This window comes from Pinus tabuliformis, chromosome 9, assembly GCF_031772625.1.
Source record: "Pinus tabuliformis cultivar Carrire ecotype Pingquan chromosome 9, CPIR1, whole genome shotgun sequence".
NCBI classification, from domain to species: domain Eukaryota; kingdom Viridiplantae; phylum Streptophyta; class Pinopsida; order Pinales; family Pinaceae; genus Pinus; species Pinus tabuliformis.
In genome coordinates this window covers 487,586,212-487,601,714 of record NC_142307.1, presented here as the reverse complement: position 1 = coordinate 487,601,714, position 15,503 = coordinate 487,586,212, and positions in this window count along the sequence as shown.

Sequence of the window (15,503 nt, the reverse complement as noted above, 5' to 3'; positions counted from 1 at the left end):
ACTTCTGTAGTTGATAATGCCACTACAAATTATTTCTTACTCATCCAACTGACTGCACCTCCAAAAAGGTTAAACACATACCCACTTGTAGATCTTCTCTGATCCAGATCTCCAACCTAGTCTGCATCAACAAAGCCATGAATATCCAAAACTCCGTCCAATCCTGGTCTTCCTTGGTAGCATAAACCATAATCACTAGTGCCACGCAAATACCTGAAAACCTGCTTTACTGTTGTCCAATGCTCCTTCCCTGGTTTTGACATGAACCTGCTCAATACTCCCACTGCATGTGCAATGTCTGGTCTCATACAGACCATCACATACATCAAGCTACCGACTGCACTTGCATATGGAACATCGGACATGTCCTCTTCCTTTTCTTGTGTCTTGGGACACTGTTCAATAGATAACTTTACACCTACAGGAATAGGAACCTTCACCGTTTTACTATCCTGCATATTAAACCTCTGCAATATTGTCTCAACATACTTCCTCTAGTTTAACCAAAGATGCCTGTTTGCCCGATCTCTTTTAATTTCCATGCCGAAAATATAGTTTGCAGCACCAAGATCGTTCATGTCGAATTTGGAGGAAAATTGGGTCTTCAAATCCTGGATAATTTCTTTGTCATTTCCAACCAGCAACATGTCATCCACATACAAGACCAGATAAATAACATGGTCACCAATTAATTTAAATACACACAGTGATCTTCTTTGCTTCTGGTGAAGCCAAGTCCCCGTATAAATGTGTCAAATTTCTAATACCACATCCTTGGTGACTGTTTTAACCCATACAGAGACTTATTTAACTTGCATACCAGTTCTTTCTTACCCTTCGCCGCAAAGCATTCAGGTTGCTTCATGTGGATCTCCTATTCCAGATCCCCATGAACAAATGTTGTCTTCACATCCATCTATTCTACCTCAAAATCAAAAGCAGCAGCAACAGATAAAAGTAATCTAATAGAATCTACCTTGGCAACAAGAGAAAAAATATCACCAAAATCAATTCCCGACACCTGGGAATAACCTTTTGCTACCAACCGAGTTTGTATTTCTCCACCTTTCCTTCTGCATTTGTCTTCTTCTTGAACACCCATTTTTTGCTAATGGGTTTCCTTCCAGCCGATAACTCCACCAGATCCCAAGCCTCATTTTTGTGCAAAGATTTCATTTCTTCAACCATGGCCTCTTTCCAGAGTTTTCCATCCTCTGAATCTACTGCTTCCTTCACAGTTCGAGGATCATCATGAGTAATAGATAAAGCAAAATTTGAACATAAAGCAGATGGACTATACCTTTATGGTTGCGTTCTTTCTCGAACTCATCTTCTCACACCCGGAGTTTGTGGCTCTTCATCTCCAGATTCCTCTTCTGTTGTAGAGTCTAATTCTTCCTCCTTAAGCTCAGACTCTATCTTCTTAGGTTCCTTTGGTTGGACTTCATGTTTAATAACACCTTTCACCTCTCTGAACACCACATCTCAACTGTACACAACCTTCCTTGTTACTGGGTTCCAAAGCTTATAAACCTTTAAACCATCCTTATACCCAATAAAGATGCACTTTTCAGATTTACTATCCAACTTGGTTTTTTTCTCCTTTGGAACATGTACATATGCATCACATCTAAATACCCTCATATGTGAAAGAAAGGGTTTCTTACCAGTCCATACCTCTTGTGGAGTCTTATCCTCCAATGTTGATGAAGGTGATCCGTTGACCAGGTAACATGCTTTCTCCACCGCCTCTGCCCAGAATTCTTGTCCTAACCCGGCACCACTGAACATGCTTCTTTCCCTTTCCATCAACATCTTGTTCATTCTTTCTGCAACTCCATTTTGCTCAGATGTATATGGAGTAGTCTTCTGACGTGCTATGCCACACTTCCTACAAAATTCTTCAAATCCCTTACTACAAAACTCTCCACCGTTATTTGTCCTCAGCACCTTTATCTTCTTCTCTCTCTGGTTTTCCACCAGAGGCGTAAATTCTTTAAACCTGCCAAAGACTTCAGATTTATTCTTAAGGAAATATATCCATGTATTCCTTGAGAAGTCATCTATAAATGATACATAGTACACATACTTACCTAGTGATGGAACCTTCACAGGTCCAAACACATCACTATGCACAAGCTCTAATATCTGTTTTGCCCTCTTACCACCACAAGGGAAACTCACCCAATTCTGCTTCCCATATACACAATTTTCACAGAAATCAAAATCCAGAGAGCTATTACTCATACCTTCTACCATACCTTTACCATGAAGTATTCGCAGGCCCTTCTCTCCAATATGTCCAAGCCTTTGATGCCATAGCATGGTCTTTTCTCTAGAGACCACTAGATTTTCTGCTCCACTTTCAGGAACCACAGAACTATTGCACCCATCAATAACAGTGCTACCTTGCAGCCTGTACAGAGTTCCAATCCGAACTCCCCGCATCAATAGTATTGCTTCGTGAACCATCTTGTAGGTATCTTTCTCGAACACTGTTTTTACACCTGCATCATCCAACATGCTTACAGAAATAAGATTTTTGGCCAATGCAGGAATATGCAGAACACCCGGAAGTGTTCTAACCCTTCCACCTTGCGAATTAAACTTTACTTTTCCGTGACCAATGATTCTAGCCTTCCTATCATCCCCTAAGAAAACATCACCACCATCATATTTCTCATACTCACAGAACCAATCTCTATGGGGAGTGAAGTAAAATGATGCACCTAAGTCAATCAACCATGCCTCATGATCTACATGTGTACTTGAAGAAGCCAAGTACACATCCCCACCTTCATTTGAGGTGGTTTTCACCTCTGCAGAAGGAGCATCATCAGATCCCTTTCCTTTGTCAGGAGCTTTAGATTTACAGTCCCTTTTGTAGTGCCCTTCTTTTCCGCATTTCCAATGCACCACCTTTACAGGTTTTCCTTAGATCTCCCTCTAGATTTAGATCTCCCACTCGATGACTTATTTTTTTTATGTTCTGGGACCATCCCCGTACAGACAAGGCATCACCATTCTGGCTCTCCATATTTTTTCATCTCGTCTCCTCCGTCAGCAAGGATGAGACTATTTCATCAAACTGCAAGGTAGTTGCATTGCTACCTATTGCAATAACCAGACTATCCCATGAATCTGGTAGAGAACACAACAAACTGATGCACTTATCTTCATCTGAAATTTTAATATCAACAGATAATAACTAACTTACCACAGTATTAAATGCGTTCAGATTCTCTGTCACTGAGTCTCCATATTTCATCCTTAGGTTATACAGCTTTTTCTGTAGCAACAGTTTATCCACTAGAGACTTAGATTGGTACAAAGTCCCTAATTTGTCCCACAAAGCCTTCGTCGTAGCTTCCCCTGATACATTCAACAATACTGAATCTAGGACACAGAATCGTATTGTGCTCTTTGCCTTCCGATCCAACTTCTTCCATTCTTCATCGGACACTCTCGTTGGTTTAGTACCCAGATCTACCGTGATCCACTGATCTTTATCCACCAAAAAATCCTCCATCTTGAGTTTCCACAACTCAAAACTCTGACCATTAAATTTATCGATCTCTATCTTTCCATTGCTTGCCATCTTCTTTCACCACCAGAATCGATCCCGCAGATCCACAACTGAACAGGGTCTACCACAGGCCCGAGCGAAACCCCTCAGCAACAAAGGCATCCCCTTGAAGCCAAAAAAGCTTCGATACCAAATGTAGGTTTTAACCCCATACATAAATTACCTGCATAGGAATTCTAAAACATAGAAAATAAACAATAGCGAGAACACAACACATATACACAGAGATTTTCCCCTGGATCCCAAAACTGGGACTATCAACTTGATTTTTCATTATGTTCCTTTCAATGTTACAATACATATTTATACATGCCGAAGCATCCAATACCATGGACCAAAAACCATTGCGCCCAAAACCATGTGCGAAAACCATGCACAAACCCATAGGTAGGCCCACCAACCTAATATAGGGTCCAAAAAAAATTCCCTGGGGTGCTGCCCCAGAAACCGTAGAGGGGGGCTACCTGCCCCCCTCAAACCCCCTATGACCCCGCCCCCCGCGCCCCCCTAACCCCCTGGTTAACTAGGGGAGCTAGTCATGGAAATAATATAAGACAACCCAACATCTTTTTGGGTATAAAAGTGGATCTCTAAGGTTTGTCTTGTCATATTGAAGTATATCTTATAAAGTATTATGGTGTAATAAGCCTCAATATCAAAGGTTCCCAAAGGGATTTTGACCAAAATAAGAAGGAAAAGTTTCAAATTCCAATGGACAAGGAAGAGATAAAATAAAGGCATTCCTCTAGTCTAGTGGACTAATATTTCAATTCCTAAAATCTTTGTAGGTCAGGGAGTTAAGATATTTACATGTTTATTTAATATTTGGTGGCAAGAAAACTTTGGAGACTCGCATACATTAACTCTCATTGGGGATGAATAATGATTTCAAATTTTATGGGAGGTCTCCCCATGGAGTACTGGTCCTAAACTCTTGGAAAAATATCAAAGAACAACTCTATAATTTGGAAAAATTTCATTGAGGTATTCCAACTTGTTAGAATTAATGGATAGTTTGGAAAATTGGAAATGCCAAGAAAGTTAGGTTTGGAGAGGACGTTTAAGTTGGAGTGAATGACACTTACAAGTTTTGAAAGGTATTCTTGGGGACTCCTTCCAAGGTCAAGGTATCTTCACCTTATGGGATGAAAAATCTCAAGACAATTCCAAATTGGGAAGGCTTGGTTGGAAGACTGACACAAAACTAGGTCATAATGGACCATTGAGTGAAAAGTGGCATGGTTTTGTAGGTGAGATTTGTTCTGGTTTCATCAAATTATTAGAGGAAGATGAGGACTCCTTGTGTTGGACCATAAATCTCCTAATTGGAGAGTACATTACAAAATTGGGATATAAGAACCAAGTGGAAGTTGGTTATGAGGAAATGAAACCTTGGTGGTGGGAATTAGTTTGTAAGTTGCATAACCTATTGAAATCTAGTATTTTCTTGTCGTTGGATTCACATAATAAAATATTGACACGGGATAATTGTCTTGAAAGGTATTGGATGAGACCCAATAGATTCTCTTTATGTAGATCATAAGAAAAAATAGTCTTTCATCTCTTTGTGCAATGCCCTTATGTTGTTTACGTCTGGCACTTTATTTAAAAAAAAATCAACCCTAAGGCGAAATGTAAAAAAGTCTTCTTTGGAGGACTTTGTGCATGCTTGGCTTGTGGATGCTTAAGTTATGATCTTTTTTTGTTTCCTTGCCTCTTTTTTTTTTCTTTTTCATTTTTTCATTTTGTAGGCTTATAATTCTTGCATTTTCCACAATAAACTAGTTTTAATGGAGGTAACAATAGATATGATTGAAAAAATACCCTATGAGCTCAAATTGGAGACAAAAAGGAAAATCCTTAGAAATATTTCCATGCCATCGATTGATGTGGATACCCCTTAGGGTGACAATGCAATTTAATGACACCACGCTTAATGTGATATTGGTGCATGTTGTATCTTGATGCTTCTCATTTCTTTCATGTTAAATATGCTCTCAGTGGAAAATTAGACATGAAAGTGGAATTCTCAGCTTTATGCACATTATTTCACCAATAAACACAGAGTTAAAAGGCTACAAATGTTGGGAGACTTGAAGGGGGTTATAGACAATGTTATTGAAAAAAATATTATGGATGTGGTGCGTCTAAATTCTCTCTTATAGAAAATTTAGACCTCCATATAGGATTTCAAGTGAATTTCTTTCGTCCATGCATTTAGAGAAATGAATTAAAAAGATAATGAGTTATTAAAAAGGGTTTTGAGGCTTGCTAAAGGGTATTTATATTTTTATGAATATTTTGATGCTCATGAGATAGAAGCTATGAAGCTTCATTATTAGTCATTTTGCAGTTGGTAAATTTTTAAGGTAGAAATTATGGTGTAGATTTACAACTTCTCGTGAAGTTTTAATCAAATTCATAAGACACAAACCTACTCTACTACTCTGTGGAAGTTAATTCACAATTTAGAACAAAAATCTCAGACATGCAATAAGAAATAACACATGCGCACACAATATTTTTCCTAGGGAAAGAAATCTGCTAAAAACCCCAATGCTTGCTTGCATTAATATGATGAATATGGATGTATTACAATTTCTTTGCTCAGCTGAGCACAACCTATAAATTAATAACCTATCTCTCTACTCACTGATAAGATTTGACCCAGATTTAATCAATTTTTGCCTCTTCTTGAGCCCCTATATCCTTGCACAATTCATTAAGAAATTATGCCCCTATTATTTAGGAAATTCCTCAAATTGATTGCACAATTCTCAAGGTTAATCATCTGACTTCATGTAACATTTGTACACTCATGACTAGTCTACAACTAATGTTACACTGCCTTGGAGTCTCCAGTATAGTTGGGGAACTTGAATTCTCTTCATCAACTAGCTATTTTGGGTTGACTGATCAATTAAATGGATGATCATTGAGTTTGACTAAAGTCCCACTGCACAACTGACCTTCCACTAGTTCCTCCAACAGTTGGAACTATTTTAACTAAAAACAACTTGAGATCACTGACCTTGATTGCTACAAATTATCAATCACGCATTCTTAACTGAACTCTAACTCCTCCAACTCGAATTTACAGAGTAAATTGAGTGACACAAGCCATGTCACACAATTTAATTCCATACAAGTTGTCTGTTGATGTGGAAATTCGAATTTTCCCAATTTAATCAAGGCAAAATAAAATTGAGAATTTATTGTTGTATTTTTCAACATTTAAGACTATGTTCGGTATGGGTATGATTATGATGTTAGTGATCGATCACTCTCGGGTGATGGTGATAATATTTGTATATTTTCTATTATATAAGGTCATAAGTAGGGAACTATTAAAATAAATATGGTCTATAATTCTATGTATTTTTGTATGTCAAAATCTAGAGTTGAAGTTGGAATATAGTTCAATTTTAAAGTTAGATTTATGATTTTGAAGTTAGATTTATCAAGCACTGAGAGGGATCATTTTTTTTTAATATCATTTAATTCCATGTCTTTTTTTTCCGTGAAGGAAAATCATAATTGCATATTAGAGAAATTACATGTTGTAGATGCCCGAAGGCATATGTTGTAAGCGTGGCTTTTGACCATAGTCCAGAAAACATAATTATGTACATAGGAGACCCAAAGGGTGTGTTGTTCTGTTGCAAAATAATAAACTATGTGTAAAACCAAAATCACCCACACAGGGGTTGACCGACCATATTCATTGTTCTTTTATGTACAGAAACAAAATTCAGTAAAAGTTCATAGTCAAAAGCTGTGTAAAATTAGGGGTTGTTGCCCCCCTGTAGTCCCTCGTCCATGTATGGGCGGTGAAAATACTGATAGATCCCTGCTGGAGAATGTTCGACAATCATCCACTCTCCTAGAGGACGATGTGTCGCTTCTTTTGATAATCGGTCAGCAGTTTCATTTCTTTCCCTGTAGATGTGAGAAACAGAAATCTGATCAAAGAATGTTTAAAAAAAAACAATTTCTTCCATAATAGTTCTCAATGAGTAAGCAGAGCAAATAGCTGTATTATTAAACCAATCAGTCACAATCTTTGAATCTCCAAATATTTGTATATTTCGGCATTGTTTCAGTATAGCAAAATATAGCAGATGGCGGAGAGTTATCAATTCAGCATGATTGTTTGTGCCCGGTCCCAGTCCCATACTGATCTGGAAAAAGTGTACTTCTGAAAGGTAGAGGCAAATGCCACCCCCACAGCCATGTTGTTGGGCAGCACCATCATAAAAGGCCCATGGGATTGCTCTATTTATCTGTTCCTGTTGAATTATTCTAGGTCTCTTTTGGCTGTCCTCGTTTGGAAGTTCCTCATATGCAGCACAAATATATGGGGGGAGAAGATTCCAGTGTATCAATTCATCATCAAAGATTTTGCTATTTCTCTTGAGCCAAATGCACCAAGAGATGAGGAGTGGAAGGTTCCTTGCTTTAGCCACAGCCGAGGTATTCCACCAGTTTTCCCAAGCCGATGTAATATCGTCTCCCTGCCAGTGCGAATGCATGTTAAGAGACAGAAGGACCTGGGACCAAATGCTCCTGGTGGTAGTGCAAGTAAGAAATAGATGCTGAGTCGATTCTTCTTCTTGGAGGCAGAGTACACACCGGGTAGGTCCCATGAAGGCTCTTCTTTTCAGATAGGATCTGGTGGGTATCTTGTCTTCTAATATGTTCCACATCAACAGTCTGGTATGAGGAGGGGCTTTTAATTTCCATAAGGTGACCCACCAGCTTCTAGTAATCTTTGGTTTTTTGTCTGCTATAATTATGTCATATCCTTGTTTCGGAGTGTATTGCCCAGCCTTCGAGTGTGCCCAAATAAGTTCATCCTCCACATTCCATAATCTTATGTGTGATTCGGTAAGTGCCTGAAGATAGTCTTGCCAAATTCTAGTCCATTCATTTGGAATAAGCCATAGTGGATCAGTCAGCCAGGCTTGTGTATGGAATGTAGTATTCTGGTGATCTCCAATCTGTCCCAGAAATTTAATGCCCCTGTTGTTTAGGTGTTGTATCAGTCCAACAGGTAGAAGATGGGAGTTGTCGCTGCCTATCCAAGGATCGATGCCAATACGAACAGAGTTACCATTGCCAATTTTCCATAGTAAGCCATCCTTGATGGTTGAAATAGAATTAAGGATAGCTCTCCAAATCACCGAGATGCCCTTCCTGTTCCAAGTTGTACTTCTAATCCAGTCAATGATAGTCAACGGCCAGATGTATTTATGTAGTACTACCTCTGCCCAAAGACTATTTTGTTTGAGTAAAAGCCAACTCTGTTTGGCTGCCAATGCTTGAGAAAAATCCGGAAGAAGTTTTAGACCCCAGCCACCCCACTTCTTAGGTGTAGCGATCTTGGACCATTTGACCCAGGCAAAAGGCTTGCCCTCCTTTCTACCATTCCAGAGAAATTTACAGCAGATTTGTTGAATTCTATGCAGAATCCCTCTTGGTATCCAGGCAAGCGACATCCAGTATACCGGGGTGGCTTCGAGGACAGATTTAATTAGAGTAAGTTGGCCTGCACGAGAGAGGAATCTATGGCACCAACTATTTATTCTTTTCTCCACCTTAGTGATGAGCCAGGTCCAATTAGCAATCTTGTATCCATCTGGTTTTAGTCTGAAGCCCAGGTATTTCAAGCCTTCCATCAAGTCAGTTGCTTGAAAGGGAAAATTTTGAGTGGCTAATTGAGATTCCTGTAGGGAGCAATCAGATAGAGAGATGGTGGATTTTTCTCTGTTGATCTCCATTCCCGTGGCCCTACAGAATAAGATCAGGATCTCATTCAATGAAATCGTGTCCTGGACACTTCCATTCAGGAAAATCAAGATGTCATCAACAAACAGTAGGTGTGTCAGGCAGAAATGTTCCATGATTTTTAGTCCTTGTAGGCCTCCTCTTCTTTTTTCTGTAGCTATTAGTCTGCTCAGCCCTTCCATGACTAGTAGGAAAAGAAGTGGAGATAAAGGGCATCCCTGCCTTATCCCTCTATCTATATTGAAAGAGGGCGATGCGGATCCATTAATGAGAATAGCAAAAGAAACAGAGGAGATACAGCCCATGATCCAGTTGGTGAGAGCAGGGGGAAATCCCAAGTGGGTAATTATCATCTTAATGTACAGCCAATTCACTTTGTCGAAAGCCTTAGACAGGTCAATTTTGAGTGTGAGACCCTTGAGGTTTTTGTGTTTGATGGAATGTAGAGCTTCCTGGGCTGTACCGATGGCATCCTGAATATGTCTATGGTGGAGGAAAGCAAATTGCTCCTGAGAGATGTGGTTAGATAAAATGGGCTTAATGCGGTTGGTGATGATTTTAGATATGATTTTGTACAGACAGTTGCAGAGTGAAATAGGCCTGAAGTCATTAAAAGAGGATGGCGAATCAGTCTTAGGTATCAGGGCCAAGTATGTGAAGTTGATGGGAGGATAGATATGGCCAGTAATTCTACTTTCTTCAATGACAACAAGTAGATCCCCACCAAGCAACTCCAGGAATGCCAAATAGAATTCCACCGGCCAGCCATCCGGTCCAGGACTCTTGTCTTTCTTGAACCATTTAAGAGTACCCTCCAGCTCCTCCAAGGTGACCGGCTGAGTTAAGTCCTCTACATCATCCTGTTCCACAAACCTAGGAAAGTGACCAGCCAAATTTATGATATCTGGTAGATTGATGGCTGTCGGAGCTGTAAATTGTCTTTTGAAATGTGTGATCCCCAATCTGGCTAATTGCGGGTGGGTAGAGGCCCAACCTTCAGTTCCATAGGGCATCTGCCAGATTGTGTTGGTAGCCTTTCTCCCATTTGCAAAGTTGTGGAAGAATTTTGTATTACCATCTCCCGCTTGGAGCCAGATGGCCCTACTTTTCATTCTCCATTGTTCTTCCTTTTCCTGTAATATTTTGATCTTTCGGTTCTCCAGCGAAACCAGTTGTGTTTTGGACTCCTCTGAAATAAAGCCCAGCCCCTGTTCATCTGTTAGCTGTGCAATCTGTAATTCAATGTCAACAAGATGTTGTTCATCTCTCAGCTTCTTCTTAGACCACTCCTCTGTCATTGTCCTAAGCTTATGTAACCGATTACAGAAGTCCACAGCTACTCTTTGTTCCCTCAAGGGTGGTTGAGCTCTCCAGAATTCAGTCACCAGGTTGATGTAGTCCGGATCTTTCAGATGTCCAATGAAGAATTTGAATGGGGAGCGCGACTTCTTTGATGGGCCGGTGATCTGGAGATAAATAGGAAGATGATCTGATGATCCCCCAGTGCCCACCCATTGACGATATAGAGGAATATGTCGGATAAGTTCTTCATGAATCAAGAACCGGTCAAGTCTGCGACCCAGGGCCGCCTCTCCTATCCGTCTATTATGCCAGGTGGGTAATTTCTTGTTCATAGGAACATCAACTAACTTGGAGGTATCCAGAAGGGAGCTCATCTGATCGGAAATAGGGTCGATTTGTGCATGATGTCCCCAGGATTCTTCCATACCCAATGAAAAGTTAAGATCCCCTCCAATAATGGTAGTGTTAGTAACAAGATTATGCTCCAGCAAGTTGTGCCAAAACTCCATTCTGTTTTGATTAGGTGCATAGATATTGATCACTTTAAGCTGTAGTCCCAGCTCCCCTACAAAAATATCCATCCCAATAAAGCCCATACCACCCCAAGTGGATATATGCTTGACAGTTTTTGGATTAATGCCAATAGCAAGTCCACCAGATCTGCCAATGGCATCCATCCCTTGGAAAAACCAACCCGGGAGAATAGAGTGTAGTGATTTGGTGATGATATCAGTAGTGCCAAGGGTCTCTTGGAGAAAGAGGATGTCACAATGCGGGTCTTTTAGTAATCTTTTAAGAGCCAGTCTCTTTTTGGGGTTGGCTAATCCCCTACAGTTGTAGGAGAGCCAAATCATGGGGAAACAAGGTCAATGGGCTCACATGCTCTAAGCGCCCTCTCAATAGTATATTGTCGACCCCTCGCAACATCTACCACCGCAGATTTGATTGCAGTCTTGATTTTGGAAGGGCGTCCTCTGGCTGGTTTGAGGAGTTTGGATCTTCCAAGGGAGAGTCCCAGACCGAGATGCGGGGATTTAGGTCGAGCTCTGGACCGGAGGTTGTATGGATGGGAACCCTGACCTGAAGGGGAGGGAGAATGAGATGGAGGGGAGGAAAAGTCCCTAAGGGAAGTAGGATAGGTGGAGAAAGTGGGTGGGGGAGGTGTAATAGAACAGGGGAGAGAAGGAAATGAACACAGTGCAGTTGTTGGGGGATGTAAAGATGTATGCAGCGAAGATAACATAACATCTGAAAAAAGAACATCAGATATAGGAATAGTCTCATTACCCGGCATAGAAGTCGCCTCCGCTGCTGATTTGGAGCGTGTCCGAGGAGGTGAGGACGGAGCTTTGCGTCGATTACCAGCCTTCTTTGTAGAGCCCACCGCTGCATCGGATGGTACCTCTCCTTGAGTCTGTTCCCCCTTGTTCTGTTCTTCAGAGTGTTGTTGCTTCGTCCCCTTTGAATTTTCCGTGGTCACCGTAGAGAGCAGAGGGAAATCCTTGTAAAGGTGACCCACTTTGTGGCACCTCCTGCAGCGAAATGGGACTCCTTCATAGTCCAAGAGTTGTTTCCAAGAGAAGTGCCTTCTATGTAGAGTTATTTTCTCCTCAAGTCCAGCCCTGGTGTCCAGGTGTACCAAGATCCTTGCCATAGTCATGATTCCTGTTTTTTCAAAAGACTTGTCATGCTCAAGGTATGTCCCCAGAGCATCACCAATGCGTTTAAAAACCTGAGGGGTCCAAAATTGCATAGGTAATCCAGGAAGACGGACCCAGATTGGTCCAGCCCCAAGCTGTTCACGCTCTGGGTCGAAAAGTGGATCCCATCGCTTCAAAAGAACTGGTGCGAGCTCAATATGCCAGTATTTCGATAAAATCCATTCCGTATACTCCTCCCTATGAAAGCGGAGGGCGAACCATCCTCTAGCCAGCACCCTTATGACTGGAAGTTCTTTCAGCAGGGAGCCCCATATCTCCACTGTCCATTGCCGCAGTCTTTCCACCGAATAATTCCTACCTCGCACACGGCCAACCAGCACTTTCCTCACTGTATCCATAGCATCCGCCATATGCACGTCTTCACCAAAGGTCAAATTGATATCAGAATCCACTGCTCTAAGACACCGGCCCTTTTTCAGCTTATCTGAGCGCTTGCCCATAGGATACTCTTTCAGCAGGCTCCGGCACGGTTCCGAAGAGCTATGTTGCACCAAGGGGGTGGGTCGAGGGTTTGGAATAGGGGAACTGAAACAACCAGAGCGAATCGGGGACTGTGGCTTGAGACTGCATGAGCCCACGTGGAAGAAAGATTGTGCAGGTCGCTGGTGGTTGGACGGGCCCACCTGTGCCAGGGAAATGGAGGGAGGTTGCATAGGTAGGTTGCTCTGTGGGGATGGAGGAGGGGGAAGATGCGTCGGAGTAGGCAGGGGGGAGTCGAAGGAGGGTGAAGCATGAAGACAGGTACCGAGAAGATTCAGCGTGGCCGGAGAGAGGGGAGGGCATTCCAACCCGGGCAGGTCCGCAACGTTGACAGCGGGGTGCTGGTGCTTGCCGGAAAAGGGCGGGTGTAGCTTCAACTGTACAACATCTGTCATCCGACCCACCTTTGGTGCCGATTGGTGTGCCCAGATCTCTTGCTCTGGCATGGGGTCCTCCTCGTAGTCCACGAGGTCTTCTTCCCCCATTTTAACTGCAAGGAGGCCAACAGTAGAGATGTAACGGGATTGTGCCAAAAACCACGGGTAATACCACACTACCGACAAGAAAAATCCACCGACCAGCTCGTCTGTAGAGGGCAGAAACCATTAAAAAACCAAGCCGCAGTCAGACCCGCGTGAAGAAACCTCGTGACCATATCCGCAAGCTGCTCACTGTTAGCCAGGGACTCGAGACTGTGGCCAGAAACCCTAGGGTTCCGCCATGGTTAGGGTTTCACTGCTCACGATCTCTCCTTCTTTGATAGAGAGACAACCTCAATAAAAGAATTCTTTAATTCCATGTCATATACTATTCTTTCATATTAAATGACAAAAAAATTACACTTTAAGAAATTTGTTCCTTCTCGGTGCTTGATAGATTTTGGGTTAAAATGAAATTATGCTTGTTTTATTTTTTAGATGTCACATGTGCATGTAGTTATTTAGTTTTTATTTTTTTGTTTTCATGTAACAAACATCTACCCCATTCTCGGATGTAGACCATTCATAATTAAAATTACAAGGAATGACACATTATTATTCTTTCAACAACTACCTTCAGAACTAATAATATCCAAAGATGATTTTTTTTTCATTTATTGGGAATTTGTAAATATGTATGCAATATATTCCTTTGTTTGATAATAGGACAACAACTTGAGGATGAGTATGTTGTCAAACGAAGTGCATGTCTATATTCATGTGTATAGTGCATTGAGCAAGTTGGATGCCACTTTTATTGTCACACTATAAAGTGGTTGGATGTGCCTACCAGAAACCAAACTAAGAAAGGTTTTGTTGAAAGAAAAGTGGGGTTGACATGTACAAATATTTTCTCTATACCCTATCTTGGTTTAGGTTGAGCTCTAGATGCAACTTCCAACACTCTTGATATGTATCGACATCAATGTTATAGTGGTTGCAGTGGTCGTTGGGATCATTGCACTAGTGTGTTGTGGCTATTTTCCTTTTGCATTTTCCTCCTTTACACTTCTTCTTCCCCTCCTTGTAATATTTTTGGTGCTCCTTCTGCTTTGACCCACCTGATTTCCTTCCTTTTGACCTATGTTCTTTAGGTACTATTCTTGTACACAAGCCTCCTCCACTGATATTGGTTTGAACAACATAACATGCTTCATGGATGGTTTTGTAGAATTCCTAAATACTTAAGTTGTACATATGGGTTCTATGGGAGATACCAAACATTATGACCATATTTCTAGATTTTTGTGGTGTAATCTTGTACACTTTTCCCTTATCTCTACCTAAATTAATACCACTAGATCCATTGGTCCTCTATATACCCGATAGGGTAAAATTATGACTTTATGAGGGTTTTGAAATCCTCCCACTTAGTCACTAGAAGATGTACCTCCAACCTCATGGTTTCTTTATGACTTTCCGACCAGATTAGGGCATGTCCCTCTACTTTCAGTCGAATAGTCAAAATTTAATGTTCTTCCTCTATGTCGTGAACACTAAAATAAACCTCCAACTGCTGCAACCAATAATTTAACTTCAAAGCATAAATTTCACCTTGATATGGCTTGATGCCGACGTTTGCTTGCATTTTTAATAGTGATTGTGAATGGTTCATGGCACTCAAACTAGGTTGTTCCTTTTCAAGTTATTTCTTAGATTCCCTTTCTAGTTCTTCTCGATCCCTCAATTTTCCTTGTGATATGACCTCTGAGTTGGAACCTACGTATTATTTGATTTCCAATTTTTTCACAAGAGTATCCACAAGGTGTCCCGGATGCGGGTGTCTTCACCGGAGATAAGGCCTTGCCACATGCAGAGCACGGGCAGCCACGTGATGAGGGACGGGCTTTTAATGCCCCAAGCCGTCGCTGCATTGGCATAAGGAATGTTGCAGAGCTTCATTAATGGAGCCAAGAGAGGGATGGTTGCGCCTGAGGTTCGCATTCAATTCTGGTCCTGTCGCTCGTCATGGGAAGGGGCATAAGTATGTTCGTCGGATGGTGCTGGGTGTATTATGCGTGGAGGGTAATCCATCGCAAGTTTGCAACTCCTGTAGTGAGGTGGTGGAATACCAGAGGGAGGCTGGCTTCATTCCAGAGCCTCTCCGCCATTGTTTTCACTCAATTGAGAGCTGTTGGATTGCATTTT